At 38.0% G+C, this 18870-nt stretch overlaps 1 protein-coding gene and 1 long non-coding RNA gene across 5 annotated transcripts in view; one reads left to right on the top strand and one right to left on the bottom strand.

Moving 5' to 3' along the window:
* Positions 1 to 4474, top strand: part of LOC118766284 — a 17272-nt gene extending 12798 nt beyond the window's left edge. The window contains exon 3 of the long non-coding RNA XR_005002198.1: positions 4463 to 4474. This is a non-coding gene — a long non-coding RNA (uncharacterized LOC118766284). The remainder of the gene's footprint in view (positions 1 to 4462) is intronic.
* The window catches only part of LOC115219642 (BTB/POZ domain-containing protein 17), a 194197-nt gene that overhangs the window by 33827 nt on the left and 141500 nt on the right, over positions 1 to 18870 (bottom strand). The window lies entirely within an intron of this gene.

Genomic DNA, 18870 nt, shown 5'->3' with positions numbered 1-18870 from the left:
TGTGATGCATATAGAGGATGCATGAGATGTACAAGGAAATGTAAGCAGATTGTATGATGCCTGTGTGTGAACAGCCATGCTTACACAGTAGTGAAACATGGGCTGTGGCTGCTGAGGACATGTGTAGGTTCGAAAGAAATTAAGCTAGCATGCTTTGCTAGATGTGCAATATAAGTGTACAACAGAGTGTAAATGTACGTTTGGGTGAAAGTCTTCTGTCAAGTATACATCTACTGCTTCTTCTGCACCCTTGATTTCTATTCATGTCCCCATTTTCTTAGCACTCCACACTCGTCTCTTCATCAGTCATCTCACCACCACTCCTTATCCATCACTTTTGCCACCTGTTTCATGAGGAATTACCTGCAATCAGATGTCTTCAAACATTTTCTCATCACTCTGCCTTTCTTGCACTGGGCCTGTTTGTACTCAAATTACTTTATCTTTAGTCACTTTTATATATTGCCAGTCAGCACTCACCCTCCCCAGAGCCACTCCTTATTGTCATCCATCACTTACTCTTAGCATTGTTCACTTCTATCATCTATTACCATTTCTTCATCTCTTTACCCTGATCACACTATTTCTACAAATATAATTCTATCTCTACCATATTATGGAATACTAGGCAACTCCTATTGCACTACATGTCACAATAAATAGTCCTCAGTCCAATTATAAGATGGTTGGCAATAGATGCAGAAAGCATAGGGTCAAGAGGTTTCTCTAATCCTGTCTTGTTGAGGACATGAACTTCTCGTGTTGGTGGAACAATGAAAAATATACCTAGTACATTTTGTAAAATGGTTGGTGATAGAAACCAAACCAAAAATGAAATGAGCAAGGCATGGTTTTCCAACCCATTTCTTTCCAACCCAACAAGAACTGATTTCAACCACATTGATCCAGCCAGCCGATGCAAGCCTGGAAAGCACATATATCACTGCATTGCCCCTGGGGTTTTCTATAGCTTTCAATCCTGTAAACAGCCTTAGATGGTTGTGCTTTGTTGGCCATGCTCTGCAAAGCTTCTGCCTGCCTGCATCACCATAGTTGTTCTTCATTAATTTCACCATTCCTGATGCAGAGGTTCTTATTTCTTTATTGCCCACAAGGGGTGAGACAGATAAGGATAGACAAACGGATTAAGTTGATTATATCGATCCCAATGCGTAACTGGTACTTATTTAATTGACCCCGAAAGGACGAAAGGCAAAGTTGACCTCGGCAGAATTTGAACTCAGAACGTAGCGGCAGACAAAATACCTATTTCTTTATTACCCACCAGGGGCTAAACATAGAGGGGACAAACAAGGACAGAACGTAGTGGCAGACGAAATACCGCTGAGCATTCCGCCTGGCATGCTAACGTTTCTGCCAGCTCGCCTGATGCAGAGGTTCTATGCCATGCTGATGCAGTTAGTGTGTAGGTGCACATTATCTCATAGCAGCTGCACTGGACAGGACATGCTTGCAGGATGGAGGATGACAGGCTCCCAAAGGCAGTTTTTTTATTTCCTAAGCTGCATCAAGGAAGGTAGAAGGATGTGTTGAAGAGACATATGAAAATCTTCAGCATCTCCCCAGACACCAGGGAGGAGAAGGCCCTGCAGTGTGATGAATGGCACCAATTGCTGAAACTGGTAATTCCAGCCATAGAGGAGAAATAACAGAGAGAATACAAAAGAGCACGTGAGAAGCATCACTTCTCAGTTGCATTTGGTAGCTTCATCTGCAGCAGATCAAGAGCTGACCATTTGCCCATATGCAAGCTTGCCAAGGACGATTAATATCAACATATGATGGACATTTAAAGAAGAAGCTGTGTATATAATTCAGTATATAATGCATGCAGTGTATACAATTCACAAAGTAGCATGTTTAATTTGTTAAGTCAGGTACATGATTTAGTAAGAAAGTTAATATTATTTGGTCACTGAATACAATTTATTGAGAAAGAAGACAGAAAATACAAAAGCAAAAAAAAAAAAATTGAAGTAAAGAAAAGAAACAAGTTACACATGAATGAATATTGGGGTATTGAATCATACAGGAATAAATAATAATAATAATAATAATAATAATAATAATGCTTTCAATAATAATGATGATAATAATAATAATAATAATAATAATAATAATAATAATGCTTTCAATAATAATGATGATAATAATAATAATAATAATAATAATAATAATGCTTTCAATAATAATGATGATAATAATAATAATAATAATAATAATAATAATAATAATAATGCTTTCAATAATAATGATGATAATAATAATAATAATAATAATAATAACAGTAATAATAATAATAATCATCGTCTTACCCCTTGAATGTCACTAGAAACAGTAGAAGACCTACAATGGCTTATGCCTTCAAATTTCTTCCTATGATTATTAGACTGCCAGTTATTATCTACGTTGTTGTTGTTGGTGTCAACCTTGTTTTTTTAAAATCAAGATCAGCTCTGATCAGACAAACAGACAGAGAGACTGACAGACAGATAAACAGAGGGACAGACAGACCTATGATTGCAAAAGTGTTTCAGCTGGTAACAAATCTGTTCTTTATTTTCCTGGAAACAGCCAATGCCATCATTACCTAGCATATCATGTCCCTTGGAGTATGATTGTGATATGAGAAGCAGGTGGGAAGTAAATTTGGCTTCTATTTCTAGCAGGTCAGGAACAACTTGTCATTAAATCAAGTGGCTCTAAAATCAATCTTCAGAAGTTGTGCTTTTTCCAAGATATAGTGAAATTTAAATAATAATAATAATCTAACATCAGTGACTAGTTCTGGGAAAATTATGCTCACTCATTCTATGAAATCAGTTTACAATTTACATAACATATTTACGAACTATTGCTTAGTGAACCAAGAAGGCCTTGATAGCGGCTTGCTTAGTGATTGGGTCTTAACTTGGTCTTAGTACAACATGTGATTCCCAAAAATACCCCCACCACACACACTCACACAACATGAGTCAGTGGAGAAGCTTCCATATCAGTGTTTTTCAACTATTTTTTAAACCTATGGACCCTTTTGATTTCTATTTTACTCAGAGGGACCCTTGTAGACATTCAAGGTTTAAAAACTTATACATTTTTATAATTAAATATTATTAGTTCACATGCTGCTGGGGTCAACTTTGCCTTTCATCCTTTTGGGGTCGATGAAATAAGTACCAGTTGAGTACTGGGGTCGATGTAATCAACTTATCCCCTCCCCAAAATTTCAGGCCTTGTGCCTATAGTAGAGAGGATTATTTATTTATTTTATTTATGCGCCCTTTTCAAGCCTAGCTAGGCTCATGGGCCTGGTTTCTGTGGCGTATGTGTTCCCCCCAGCTGGACAGGATGTCAGTCCATCACAGCATTACCCAAGAAACAGGAAGAAAGAGTGAGAGAAAGTTGGGGCAAAAGTGTACAACAGGGGTCGCCACCACCCCCTGCCGGAGCCTCGTGGAGCTTTGGGTGTTTTCGTTCAATAAACACACACAATGCCCAGTCTGGGGATCAAAACCATGATCCTCCAACTGCAAGTCCACTGCCATAACCACTGGGACATTGCGCCTCCACTGAAAGGATTATTAGGAATTGTTAAAAAAAAAAAAAATTAGAACTATTCTGTGTATCATAGAAGTATAACCAATTTACTGCAGATAAATTTTTAACAACAAAACCTTATATGAACCCTTAAGGGCCATACAGACTCTGGTTGAGAACCACTGATCTACTTAGTCTCTCAACTTGCCAAAACCAGCTGCTATATTCTGATTTAAGAATGGGTACCATGTCTCCTATGTGTCATAACAGGCAACTAAGAAAGGGTTGGTGATAGGAATGGCATCCAACAGTAAAGCATTACTTCAAATAATCCATTCAAACATATGCCAGCATGGTGATGACACCCTTCAAATAAGTATACAAAACGTATTACAAAAGGAAGGACACATTGAATAATGAAGTAATTCAAAGGCTATGCTGTTGGGTCCTGCTGCTGATATTGGGGGTTGTGTTCTCGGCCTTGACCCGAGCATAGGACGGGGCCTGCCTCTTTGACAACAAAGCATAATGGTTTAACCCTTTAGCATTTAAACTGGCCAATTCCAGCCAAATGGAGATGTATGGCTTAGTAGTTAAGGTTTTGTACTCATGATCATACAGGAATAAATAATAATAATAATAATAATAATAATAATGCTTTCAATAATAATAATAATCATGTTACCTCTCGAATGTCACTAGAAACAGTAGAAGACCTACAATAGCTTATGCCTTCAAATTTCTTCCTATGATTATTAGACTGCCAGTTATTACTTATGTTGTTGTTATCCACTTTGTTTTTTTTAATCCAGATCAGCTCTGATCAGACAAACAGACAGAGAGACTGACAGGCAGATAAACAGAGAGACAGACAGATAGACTTATGATTACGAAAGTGTTTCAGCTGGTAACAAGTCAATTCTTTATTTTCCTGGAAATAGTCAATGCCATTATTACCTAACATGTCCCTTGGAGATTGATTGTGGTTTTGATTCCTGGACTGGGTGATGTGTTGTGTTCTTGAGCAAAACACTTCATTTCACAATGCTCCAATCTATTCAGCAAGTAAAAATTAGTAATCCTGTGATGGAGTGGTGTCTCATCCAGGGAGAAATATGTATGCTAAAAAAAGGTTACCTTCTCGAGTCATGCTAACCGACAATGGTTGGCTTCTTAGTTTCAAAGGTGTATAAGTTCCCTACCTGCATGGGATGCCGGTCCATTGCAGGATTACTCATTTTTGTCAGTTGAATGGACTGGAGCAACATAAGATGAAGTACATTATTTATATTCGACAGATATTTGTCCTCATCTTTTTTGTTGTTAACACAATTCGGCTGATGTACCCTCCAGCCTTCTTCAGGTGTCTTGGGGAAATTTCAAACCTGGGTTCTCATTCCTAAGGTATTTTTCGATGTTATTATTATTGCTATTGTTCAGGTCACTGCTTGGAATCGAACTTGGAATCTTGGAGTTAGTAGCCTGTGCTCTTAACCACTACACCATACGCCCGTGGGCAAATAAAGAAGGCTGAAGAAGGCTGGAGGGTATATCAGCCGAAACATTGTGTTAACAACAAACAAGATGAGGACAAATATCCGTCAAATATAAATAATGTACATAATTCCTCATCTCTTAAATATAGAACTGTATTATAAAATGAAGTGTTTTGCTCAAGAACACAACATGTCACCCGAATTGAAACCCCTATCTTATGATCATGAGTCCAACACCCTAACCACTAAGTCATGCAACTCCGCTATATATGTTAGAGAAACCAGTAAACTGGTCCTATGCTTCTTATGGAGTAATGTGGACTAACCATATCTAGCTAAAATATTCTCCCTTTTTGTCATATTCAAAGTGGCCAGTTCTGGTCTCTTACACCAACCCTATAATAACATTTTAAAAATAGTTGCCCCATCAAAATCTCAAAGCTATATGATGCATAATTAATTTCAAAACAATGTGAATAAATAAGCATTACTTTTGACAGAATAAGGAGAATGATAATGGGCTTGATAATGTCTATATGAAAGGGAATTGCCAAAATGAAATGAGAATCCAGTGGGAATTGAACCATTGTCTCTGCATAAATATTACTGTTATCATCATCATTTAACCTTCATGTTCCATGCTGGGATGGGTTGGATGGTTTGACAGGATCCAATGGGCCTAAGGACTACATCATGCTCCAATGTCTTCTTTGGCATAATTTCTACAACTAGATACCTTTCCTTGATAAGTTCTTGGGCAACAATCTTTTTCTGCCACCCAAAATCTTATCAAGTGTAGCATTATTTGAACTGTGACTTATTTGATCAAGAACAATGGTCATTGACCCACCTGCCTTTGGCACAAAGTTGATGCTCTACTGTTCTGGCAATGACAAGTGTGAAGCTGGGGTTGGCTTCATGCTTGACCAAGGGGCTTTGCACAGTATCCTCACATTTCAACCAGCGTCTGATAGCCTAGCAGTCCTCACTATCAACATAATGATCAAAATGCACATCATCTCTGCCTACATGCTGAGTGAGGCCAGCTCAGTCCTCACTAAGGATGATTTCTACAATTAGCTGCAACATGTACTGGGCTTGATCCCCAAAATGGAAATGACCATCCTCGCTGGTAACCTCAATGCCCATGCTAGCTCAGACAGATAAAGAAGATGTCCTTCCTAATGCTAACCACTTTACAGCATGTACTGGATTCATTTCTTGTGTAACCAGAACTAGTGAGGTTTCCATGCAGTTTGCAAGATCACAAGACCCAAGAGGAGAGTCTTTATGCAAGCAGATGAGAGCTAAGGTATGAGAAAAGGAAACAGGGAATAGGGAGAAAGGAGGAGCATGGAGGATTATTAATTTTCTAAAATGAATCAAGGAAGTAAAAGTTTGAGAAGTGTGAATGTATAGGTTCTCTCATTTGCTTGTATGAAAGATTGTTCAACTGAAATCCACAGAAAACTTCAATCAACAGATAGGCTACTATGTGGACACCCAATCTTACAAATAACAACCAAATCCCCTTCCACTGTCTTAGAAAAAAAAAGCCTACATTTCATATACAAAAAAAAAATCAAACCCTAAAATAGAGAATATAGGTACAGGTGTGGCGATGTGGTGAGAAGTTTTACATCCTTACCACATGGTTCCAGGTTCAGTCTCACTGCGTGGTAACTTGTGCAAGTATCTTCTACTATAGCTTGTTGTGTGTGTGTGTGTATCTTTGTTTTTGGCGCCCCCCCCCCACCACTTAACTATTGTTGGTATATTTACATCCCCGTAACTTAGAGGTTCTGCAAAAAGAGACCAATAGAATATGTACCAGGCTTAGAAAATCGATAAGTTCTGGGCTTGATCTGTTTGGCTAAACCCTTCAAGGCAGTGCTCTGGCATGGCTGCAGTCTAATGACTGAAACAAGAAACAGTTAAATATGGGCAAGCTTGGAATTCCTTTACTTATTGATCTGCTCAATTAGCATTGATTTGGGAGTAAACAACAACAAGCGAAACCATACTTTTCTTATAACATGTATTCTTCATTCTATCATAGATTAGTCACTACAACTAAATTTTAATTTAGAACTTAAATACATTTTATTGTTTATTCCCTTTGTATGACTAAATCTCTTTAACCTGTCATTGAACCATAAAATCAATTTCACACCCTATTTCTCAAACCAAACTAAGCAAGTGTAAACAAAAGCAATTTCTACAGAGTCACTATATCACACACCTGTTTTAAAAGAAAGAACACATTAGATGATGTAATAGAGGATACACTGCCTGCAAAAACAAAAATGTATTTTGCTGACTGGCAGCCTTCTACTTTCTCTATCCAAAAGGAATTTTCAACCCAATATTTACATGTTATTTATGACCCTATGTCTGTGAAGGCACATGACTCAGTGGTTAGAGTGTCGAGCTTATGATCGTAAGGTTGTGAGCTCAAATCCAGGACCGGGCTGCATGTTGTGTTCTTGAGCAAGACACTTTATTTCACGTTGCTCCAGTTCACTCAGCTGTAGAAATGAGTTGCGACGTCACAGGTGCCAAGCTGTATCGGCCCTTGCCTTTCCCCTTGATAACACTGGTGGCGTGGAGAGGGGAGGCCGGCATGCATGGGCGACTGCTGGTCTTCCATAAACAACCTTGCCCAGACTTGTGCTTGGGAGGGTAACTTTCTAGGTCCAATCCCATGGTCAGTGTCGTGACCGAAGAGGGTCTCAGATGTCTGTGCTACAAGATATTAAAAAAGGGAAAAAAATCTCTAATCTTGATGCAAGGTCAGCAATTTTGAGGGGAAGGGTGAGTTGATTACATTGACCACATTGCTCAGCTGGTACTTATTTTATCAACATTGAATAAATGACAAGCAAAATTAACATTGGTGACATTTGAACTCAGAATGTAAACAACCAAAAGAAACACAGCTGAGCATTTTGTCTGGGATGTTAATGATTCCACTAGCTTGTTGCCTTAAAGCAGGCATGGATGTGTGGTAAGAAGCTTGTTTCCCGAGCACATGGTTCTGAGTTCAGCCCCACTATGTGACACCCTGGGCAAATGTCTTCTACTATAGCTTCGGGCCAACCAAAGCCTTGTGAGTGGATTTTGTAGACAGAAAATGAAAGAAGCCCATCGTATGTATATATATATAAATATATATATATATAGGGAGAATTTACAAAAAAAGAAGATGAAGACAGGTGGTGTAGACAAGAAACAGATGTATTAGTTTAACGCTTGGGAAGTGAAAAAGTCTTTAACATTTTGAGCCTACTCTCTTCCACGGAAAGGAACACAGAAAGAAACAAGGAGAGAAAATAAAGAATGTGTAGTGGCTAGCGATCTATCATGGCGAATGCTGGACAGAGGGGTCACATAGGAGAGCTAGGAAGAAGGGGAGATAATAAAGTAGTGGTGATCCCAAAACGAAGGTGCGCATGCATATGTATAAGAGAGCAGGTATGTGTGTGTAGAGGAAAAAGGGTAACAAAAACCAAAGCATGACTGGTATCTCAAGTCATTTAGAATATGTAATTAAGGTAAAGTGAATTTGAAGCCTTACAGCTGTTTCTGGGATAACCCAAGTGATAAGCTAATACCAGGACTTAGCCAAAATCTTTTTTACAATAGTAGACTAACTTCCCATGTCACCATAAATACCACTCAATCTCCAACAGATCTACTCTGAAATTATTCTACCCCTCTCTGCTCAATATAGAATAATAAGCATAAACGTAATTCCTATTACCTAAATATATATATATATATATCACCATGACCGACCAGGCTATCAGATGTTGCTACACATCGCTGGTCACAATACGTTTCGCATTGTTTTAGCCTTCAAATGATGCCACCCCGCAGGCTAAGCGAGCAGGCCAACAGAAGAAAGAGTGAGAGAAAGTTGTGGCGAAAGAGTACAGCAGGGATCGCCACCATCCCCTGCCGGAGCCTCGTGGAGCTTTAGGTGTTTTTGCTCAATAAACACTCACAACGCCTGGTCTGGGAATCGAAACCGCGATCCTACAACCGCGAGTCCGCTGCCCTAACCACTGGGCCATTGTGCCTCCACATATACATACATATACATATATATATATATAATATATATATATATAGATATATATATATATATATATATATATATATATATATATATATATATATATATAGATATATATATATATATATTCATAACATAGGTCAATGCAACAGCAACTAACACCAACCATGATAGCATATACCAGACCTGTAACCCTAGCACTATAACCAGCATACAGGATACAAATATCCATGATTCCAAGGAAGGTCAGAGCACGGCTAAAATGAATGTTAATACTAATAGTACTATTACTACTTATGCTAATAACACTAATGCAACCATTAATACCACCACCACCACCACCACTACTACTACTACTAATAATAATAATAACAATAATAGCAACAACAACAACAATAATAATAATGAACCTATCCCTTAATACCACCCATAAATAGTACAGCTCAAGAACTCAACAGATTGCTCAGCCCAGAAAATGAAACCACAATTTTATGGTCATGAATCCAACACCCCAACCACTGAGCAATGTGCCTCCATAGGTGGTACTCATTTCTACAGCTGAGTGGACTGGAGCAACATGAAATGAAGTGATTTGCTCAAAAATACAACACATCACCCGGTCCAGGAAATGAAACCACAATCTTACGATTGGGAACCCAGCACCCTGACCATTAAGCCATATGCCTCCACAAGAACATATTAATTAATATAATCTTAGATAATCTATTCGGAAAGGAAATAAAAAAGACTAGATGGTCATGACTAAAATGGTTTGCTCAATTTTAGCCAACCTAGGGTTAAACAGCAACGCTGCTACAGAGCTGCTTTTTTTCTTCAAACTTTCACATGCAGGCTGACAGTATTGGTACCAGAAAGGACATTCATTTTTTTTTTTTTTCTTCTACAGAAAATAATAGGAATCCTGCAATTAACTGAGATCTATATTCAAGGAAACTAATTACAAATTTGGTTATTAGGCCAAACAGAAAAGAATAACTGAAAGTATTAAAAAAATTCAAAAAAAAAAAAGCTTCCTTTCATTAATAAAAAATAGATGCTTCCTTTATTGAATATTCTACTTGTTTGATTTATTGAATGATCTACTAATTGAATTATAGGTAAATGGATGAATTATTTCAGAAACATATGAATCTTTAGTGTAGGCAATTTTCCCTTAGTGTCATTATTAGGCAAAGAAGCCCACTTGCAACCAAACAGCTTTGAGTTCAGTCCCACTGCACAGCACTTTGGACAAGTGCCTTCTACAATAACGCTGGGCTGACCAATTTTTTGTGATTTAATTTGGTAGACAAAAACTGAGTGGAAACCCATCATTTATGTATGTATGTATGTATGTATGTATGTATGTATGTATGTATGTGTGTGTGTGTGTATGTATGTGTGTATGTATGTATGTATGTATGTATGTATGTATGTATGTGTATATGTGTATATGTATGCATGTATGTATGTATGTAGGTATATATGTATGTAGACAGACAGACATATATATCTTTGTATTTGTTTCTTCTTTGTTTGACAGTTGGTGTTGGTTTGTTTACATCTCCATAACTTAGCAGTTTGGCAATAGAGACTGATAGAATAGGTGCCAGACTTAAAAGGTTGGTTTGGTCAGCTAATGACTCTTCAAGGCAGTGCTCCAGCATGACCACAGCCCAATGACTGAGACAAGTGAAAGACAAATGAGACCACAGCGTGTATGTGTGTAAAACCAAGTGTAGGACTTTGAAATTGTAGGTATAATCTCTCAGACAGGCTTCCACATAGTATCCATCTATCCGGCTACATAATGTCACTCACAAAGCCAGGACTGACCTGAAGTTATGGCTTGAACCCGAGATCTCATCACTGCAAAGCAAATCTCTTAAACACTCAATCATGCTTTTGACTGTTTTTGTCCCTTCGTTAATATTCAAGAAAGATAAAAACACACTTTATTACTGCATACAATTTCTTTCCCTACATACAATACTTTTTCATTCTTAAACACACACACACACACACACACACACACACACACACAGACAGACAGATGCATGTTAGGCAAAGCAGTCCTGGAAACCCTAAAAGAAATATAGATCAGTCACTGCTGGAATGCTTTTGACCAAAGGACAGACTGCTGATAGACTTATGATCAAGGCTGACAAAATCAGATGCACACAATGAGGAAGCCTGTTCATGGTTGCTCAATATGCAAGAAATAGCAACTAAATCTACCTCAAAATCACATTTGACCAGCTTATAAAAAGGAAAGGATATATGAGATAATGTAGAAACAATTGTAATTGCTTTTTCAGCAATGTGACACGACTACTACTACTACTACTACTACTACTACTATAGTAGTAGTAGTAGTAGTAGTAGTAGTAGTAATAGAGTACTTAAAAATGTGACATCTACGAATGGCAAGTATACCTGTGGTCATTGGAGCTTTGGGAATAATACCAAGTGGCACTCTTAAACATATTGGTCAAATACCAGAAAACCCCAGAATATCAAAATATTGAAAAACCATTCTCATGGGTACTGCCCACATTCTAAGAAAAATACTGTCAATCTGAGAATATCTTTTCCTCTTAAAACTCTTTCAAAATCAAAAATGTTAGAAATTTAATAAAATCTTAGTTCTCAGAATCTGTTCTCTTTTTTCCCTATAATATATTATTGCTAATAATAAACAGCACGTACAGTAAAATGTCCAACTTGCTGTTAGTTGGGGGTCTCTGAGTGAGACTTGGAAGAGCTCATAAAACAACAACAACACCTGAAGTAATAATAACACTGTAGGACATAACAATCCAATGTGATCATGAAACTGAACACTGAAAGCCAGATAGAGTGGTTGTGAATAAAGAGGGAAAATACCTATTTAATCATAGGTAGTGGATGCTATGGCGATGACCGAGGATTGAAAAGAGAAGGAAAGAAGCAGATTAGATATAATTTGAACTGGGAGACTGTAGTCATTGGAGAAGGCAAGTGTTGTACCCTGTTGTTGCGGGAGCCTTGGTTACTATAAGTACAATGTTCACAAACTGGTTTGAAAAGATAGGGTAAATGTGAAGACAGAGAATACAGTATTGCTTGGAACTGCATGAATCCTTTGCAGATTTTTTGAAATCTGAATGAAGAGTGTTGCTTTAGCCCACTGGTTTTGGGACAGCTGACACTTTTGTAACACTCTTCAGTGAAGCTGCTGTCTTGAACAAAATGATGATGATGATAATAATAATAATAATAATAATAATAATAATAGTAATAATAATAATAATAGGAACGATAAAAAAAGGTACTGAAACCTATTTGAAAATGATACCAGGCTTACCATCCCTACAGGAAGTGCAAAAAATCGTGTTAACTGGATTGACTCATGTACTGAGAAGAGCATTATCATGAATCCATTCATGAATATATTTATTTGTTAATTTGTTAAAATACATATTTTACCTATGAATTTGCGTGTGTAATCTGGGAATGCATACAATGAGCTTCTCTGTCCTAGGTGTATGGAAAACACTCGGTGAGAAATGGAAGAAAATTTGAAGAAAGAAGGAAAATAATAATAATAATAATTCATTTTCCTTTTTGGCACATATCCAGCAATTTTGAGATGGGGAAGTGAATTACATCAATTCCAGTGATCAACAAGTGCCTATTTGATCAATCCTGAAAGGGTGAAAGGCAAAGTCAACCTCAGTGGAATTTGAACTCAGAACGCAAAGCCAGAAGAAATGTCTTAAACAGTTTGTCCAACCTGACTTGGAGTGTGACATCTTCAGTTGTTGGAACAGAGAAATTAACAAAATTATGGCACTGCAGATTATTATTGGGGCCTTGGGAACAGTGATAAAAAAAAAAAAGAAAGTCTTGATAACATTCTCATAAAACTTGATCTTAACCTAGGAGTTGGTGCTAAGCAGAAAACATGTTTACTAGGTTCAGCAAGATCACAGGCTGATTTGCTGGGTCAGGACTGGCCTTGGGCTAAACAACAACAACAACACACATTTACCAAATGGTGAAGGAGAGACAAATAATGCTTACCATTGATGGATAGGAGTGATCTGTACTAGAGAACTCAAGGACTGTGATTGAGGCATACAACTTCATTGAGGACAGGAGACCGGAACTAGCTCTAATGGCAAGTGTACAGAGAAGATATGATCGAGCAATAGAGAGGGAGGAGAGATAGAGATAGAGACAGAGGAGAGAGAGAGAAGGGTACAGGTGGATAGTAGAGAAGCAAGAAGAGATAGGGAGTGAAAGAGAGATGCAAAGATAGGCAGATAGTTAGAAGAAAAGCTCTCTGTATGTATGTACACACACACAAAGAGGAAATGAGGGACAGATAGCTAGATAAACAGAAGAAAAAGGAGAAAGATAAGAGAGAGGGGGGAAATGGGTAGATGGGTTAACAGGGAGAGAGAGTACAGTTCAGTGTGGTGATTATTAAATCATAGATTTTTTTCCCTCCACATTTTCCTAACCCCCTCCCCTCATCTCTCTCCACTCCCCTATTCTTTTTTGGATAGCAATTAAGGACACCTGCTTTCTGTTCAGAAAAGACAGTGGTGCAAGTAGTGGTGGCAATGATGATGATGATGATGGGGACTAAGGCGGTAGTGGTGGTGGCAGTCTTTTGCGATTGGATGTGGTGGTGCTCCTGTTGTTGTTTAACCCAAGGTCAAATTAGACTGAACAGACTTATGAACACCCTGTCTTTATCGTACATACAGAGAGATCACAACTTAAATTATCCAACACGTCCATTGTAGGATCTGACTAGAGGGAGATTTGGCTACTATTTCTAGTAGTTGAGAAATCACAGAGAGACTCCTTCATTGGGTTGCTTGCAATGTTTTTGGTTCTTAACTGTATTGGTGATGGTGCTGGTGGTGGCAGTTGAGATGTTTATAATATGGTGATAGGAGCGTCTAAGGTTGGAAGAATTACAAGAATGAAGGCTTGTTTACCAGAGACCAGTTGACTCATTACACAGACACTAAAGACAATGCGACATCATTCCAGTTACTCTCATGAAAGTTCCCCAACCCTATCATCACCATCACTACCAAAATCCTGTGACAACATCAAATGGTGCCACAGGGGTGGTGGTGAAGAAAAGTTAACCTTTCCCATCAACATTCTCAATTGGAAGTTTGCATGTTTGTCCGACATTACATCAACACTGACAGCACCGTTAAACTGCTGCTACCTTCCACTTTCCTTCATGACTACACCTCACCACCTCCGCTGCATGCCTCACCAGACTTGTTTCTGCATCCGGTCCTCGCGCATCTTTTCCTATGTAACAAAATCATCTGACTTTGTTCCACTCAAGCACCTTCCTATTTCTGAGTCTATTTACATGTACACGCTGAGAATTCATGCACACACAGAGACACATATAACATTCTAAGTATACATACAGTCATGCGTGTATGTTCTCTTATCTGTCTACATCTGCTTAGCTCCCTCTCCCAACATATATATTGGGTCATCCTATAAATAATGCGTTTTTTTTTATACAACTTTTATTTTTCAAAATTAAGATAAGCAAAGTTCTTTTTTAATCTAATACATACTCTCCTTTATTTTCTACAATGCTCTCCCATCTATCTGTTAGACTTGCAAGGCCCCACTTCCAAAATTCACTTGTCTGTGATGAGAAATACTCCTCCATTACTGTTCTGACCTCATCTACAGAATTCATATTTTTTCCATCCAAATGATTCTGAAGATGTAGAATGATAATCAGATGGGGCAATATTCGGTGAATATGGTGGGTGGTGCATTGTTTCCCTTTCAAATTGCTCCAGCCTCTGGAATGTCATCCTCACTGTATGTGGCCAAGCATTATCCTGATAGAAGAACACCTTTCATCTTGAAATCAAAAATGGTTGTTTTTCTTCTAGCACTGACTTAAACTGCTCAAGCAGCTCACAGTAGATCTCCTTTGTTATCATTTGGTTTGAGTTTAAAAGTTCAATGTGGACTAAACCTTTCATATCCCACCACACAGATAACAGCACCTTACGTGTGTGAAGACCTTCATTAACCTGGGGTGCCAGTGTTTCTCCTTTTTCTACCCACTGTCTTCGGTGCTTGACATTTTTATAGAGAACCAGTTTCTCCTTATCGGTCACTATTTGGTCCAAAAAATGGTCCATTTGTGAGGCATGACAGCAAAGAAGAGCACACATTCACTCTCTGCATACAATTAAACTCAGAAAGTTTGTGAGGAACCCATTGACCCAATTTGCTGACTTTTCCGATGGCATACAGGTGTTGATGAATGGTTGAATGACCAAATCCAAGCTTCTCTGCTGGTTCCTCAACAGTTATGATGGGATTTTGTTCAACCACGGTTTGCAGGATATCTTCGTCAAGCTCTACAGGTCTTCCAGGACAAGACTTGTCTTCTAGGCTGTAGTTTCTAGCTCTGAATTTCTGGAACCACTGTTGACACTGGCTTACACTTATTGTCCAATCCCCATATACTGCATTAATATTCCTTGCATTTTCCATTGTGTTGTTGCCTTTATTGAACTCACAAAGCAAAAAATGCTGAATATTTTCCTTCATCACTTCCATTATAGTTTTAGAAAAATAACTGTTAAAGTCGAACTACACTCTTCAAATCTTGCACTAAGAATAAGTACAAGGTAAAATTACTACTTGCTTTTATAGCAAGTTGATACAGGTAGTTTATCCTGTTCCCCTGCAACTTTTAGTTCATGCAATTGAAAAAAATGCATTATTTATGGGATGACCCAATACCATACATACATACATATATTTCATCTACCTATTACTTCACTCCACTTGTGTAATAAAGGTAGAATAAGGTATTTTTACCTCTTAGCTGAAACAGCTGTAAGTTATTTTCCCAATTTATATTCATGTTTGTTATTTTATAATAATTACTGGTATCCTTATATATTAATATATTTTATATCTTATATGTAAAGCATAATATGTTATACATGTATGTATATTCTTGTAATTGTCAGTTGAGCAAATAAATAAGTTAAGTTAATATAATGTCTAAAAGTTGATGAACCACCTATTGATCCCCTCCATTTTCTTATTGCTTTATATATATATATATAATATATATATATATATATATCTGTCTACATAGTCCTCTGTCTGTCTGTCTATTTCTCTATACAAGTATAGCTCTCTTTCTCTCTCTCTCGTGTGTATGTATAAACTATTCTTTGTGCCCTTTTCCTTGACCTTTGTAGAAGGCAAAATGAATACTGTCAGGAATAATGACCACAATCTCTACAGCTGACAACATCACCCCCACCTTAGTAATACTGATACAAACCACTGCTGACTTAATCCAAATCTCTCTCTCTCAACAACATAGCTCCAGGTTCAGTCCCACTGCATGGCACCTTGGGAAAGTATCTTCTACTACAGTCTCCAGCCAACCAAAGCTCTGTGAGAAGATTTGTTAGACAGAAACTGAAAGAAGCTTATCATATGATCACAAGATGGCAGCGTGGCTGAAGATCAATGGACAATGTCAAAGGGAGATAATCACTTAGGGTTTTACCCTTAAAAATGAGGCTTTTCCCCCCTCCATATTTTAAAGAGGTCTCAGGTCAGCAGTGTTTGGGGTCTAAAGATAACCTTATGAGTGAGAAACCCATGGTAACCCCATAAACCAGTCTACCCCACTATAATATATATCTGAGAGAGATAGTGGGGTGTCTTTGTGTTTGTCCCTACTACTGATTGATGCCTGTGTAACTTAGAAATTCAGCAAAAGGGTGAGATAGAATAAGCACCAAATTTAGAAAAAAATACACACTGGGATCGATTTGTTTGACTAAACCCCTCAAGTCAGTACCCCAAACCCAGCATGGCTACTGTCCAATGACTGAAACAAATCAAAAGAAATACTCTTTAATAAAAAACAGAAACCAGTAGGTCACACAAGCGCAGTCAAGTTATGGACAACCTGCAGACCACAGGACCTTCTGAATGGCACCTTAATGAAAACTTACATCAAAGTTTTTTTTAATAGTATAGGTCACCTGATGATGGGCCAGGTCTCATGAGGCCCACTTCTTGAAAACGTCGTCCACGCCAACACTAGAAAATGTAGACCTGACTATACATTATGCCTTGAAAGAAAATAAATGGGATGGTCCAGGCTGGAATGCATTTGATTGTAGGCGAGTCTGTCTATCTGCCTGGCTGTCTGTTCATTCTGGGTTGGACTGTGGTACAACAGCATCAGCAGTTATCATCAATACCTATTTCTTTATTACCCACAAGGGGCTAAACATAGAGGGGACAAACAAGGACAGACATAAGTGTTAAGTCGATTACATCGACCCCAGTGCATAACTGGTACTTAATTTATCGACCCCGAAAGGATGAAAGGCAAAGTCGACATCGGCGGAATTTGAACTCACAACGTAACGACAGACGAAATACGGCTACGCATTTCACCCAGCGTGCTAATGTTTCTGCCAGCTTGCCGCCAGTTATCATCAATACCGTGATCAGCAGTTCACCACCACCACCAGCAGTAGTACTACTGTCAACCTCATTATCATCACTGCCACCACCACCACTACCACAACTAAAGTCATTAATAACGCTACCACCACTGTCCAACTGAAACACCATATCAGAACAGCTTCTATTCACCACACACATACACATATATACTGAGGCACACATGCACCCTCAATCACATGAATACAGACAAGCAAACCCATAAACACACACACACACACACACACACACACATTCATAGGTAATTATTTCAATCTGATCCTGGAGGGTTGGGTATGTATTTAAGGGGAGAGCAATGTATGAAGGGGGTGGAGAAAGAGAGGTATATTTGGGTAGGTATGTAATCAGGTATGTACTGGGGGCGGGGGCAGGTATATTTTTTGTAGGGGTGGAGAATAATGTATTTGGGTATGTTTTCTTTTTCTTTCTTCCAGGTAAGCGAGTTGGAAGGTGTGTATGTGCTTGGGTATGGGTATATATATGTATATTTCCAAAGTAAACTTAGCCTGATATTAAGGAGACAAGAGAAATGGATAACAATTAGACCCAAAGGCTATCATTATGGAGCATGCTACATACTTTATTTAAGCTACCACTGACCAAGTAGAAGTGTGTGTGAGTGTGTCTGTATGTGTGTGTGTGTGTGTGTGTGTGTGTGTGTGTGTGTGTGTGTGTGTGTGTGTGTGTGCCAAATACAAAACTATTTGTATAAAAGTGTATAGAAAACATTTATGCATTCACACATGCATGGGCTTATACCATCACCATTACCATATGTATGTGTGTATATATATATAAATATAGTGAGATTTACAAAAAACTCAAAAGATGAAGACAGGTGTGTAAACAACAAACAGATGTATTAGTTTAACGCTCGGGAAGTGAGAGAGTCTTTTACATTTCAAGCGTATGCTCTTCAACAGAAAGGAACACAGAAATAATCAGGGAGAGAAAATAAAACAAGGTTTAGTGGCTAGCGATGTGTATATATATCAATATATATACACACACAAACACACATATATACACATACACACACACATATATACATGTATAGCTTATTAAGGTTTTTCTGTTTCTTCATAGTTTATTTTACTTGTTACAGTCAACCTCAGTACTTATCTTTTTAAGTGTGGTACTTATTCTATCAATACCTTTTGCAAGAACTCCAAGTTA

The sequence above is a fragment of the Octopus sinensis genome, linkage group LG15 (genome assembly GCF_006345805.1).
Source record: "Octopus sinensis linkage group LG15, ASM634580v1, whole genome shotgun sequence".
Lineage (NCBI taxonomy): Eukaryota > Metazoa > Mollusca > Cephalopoda > Octopoda > Octopodidae > Octopus > Octopus sinensis.
This window is presented reverse-complemented; position numbering and strand designations above follow the sequence as displayed.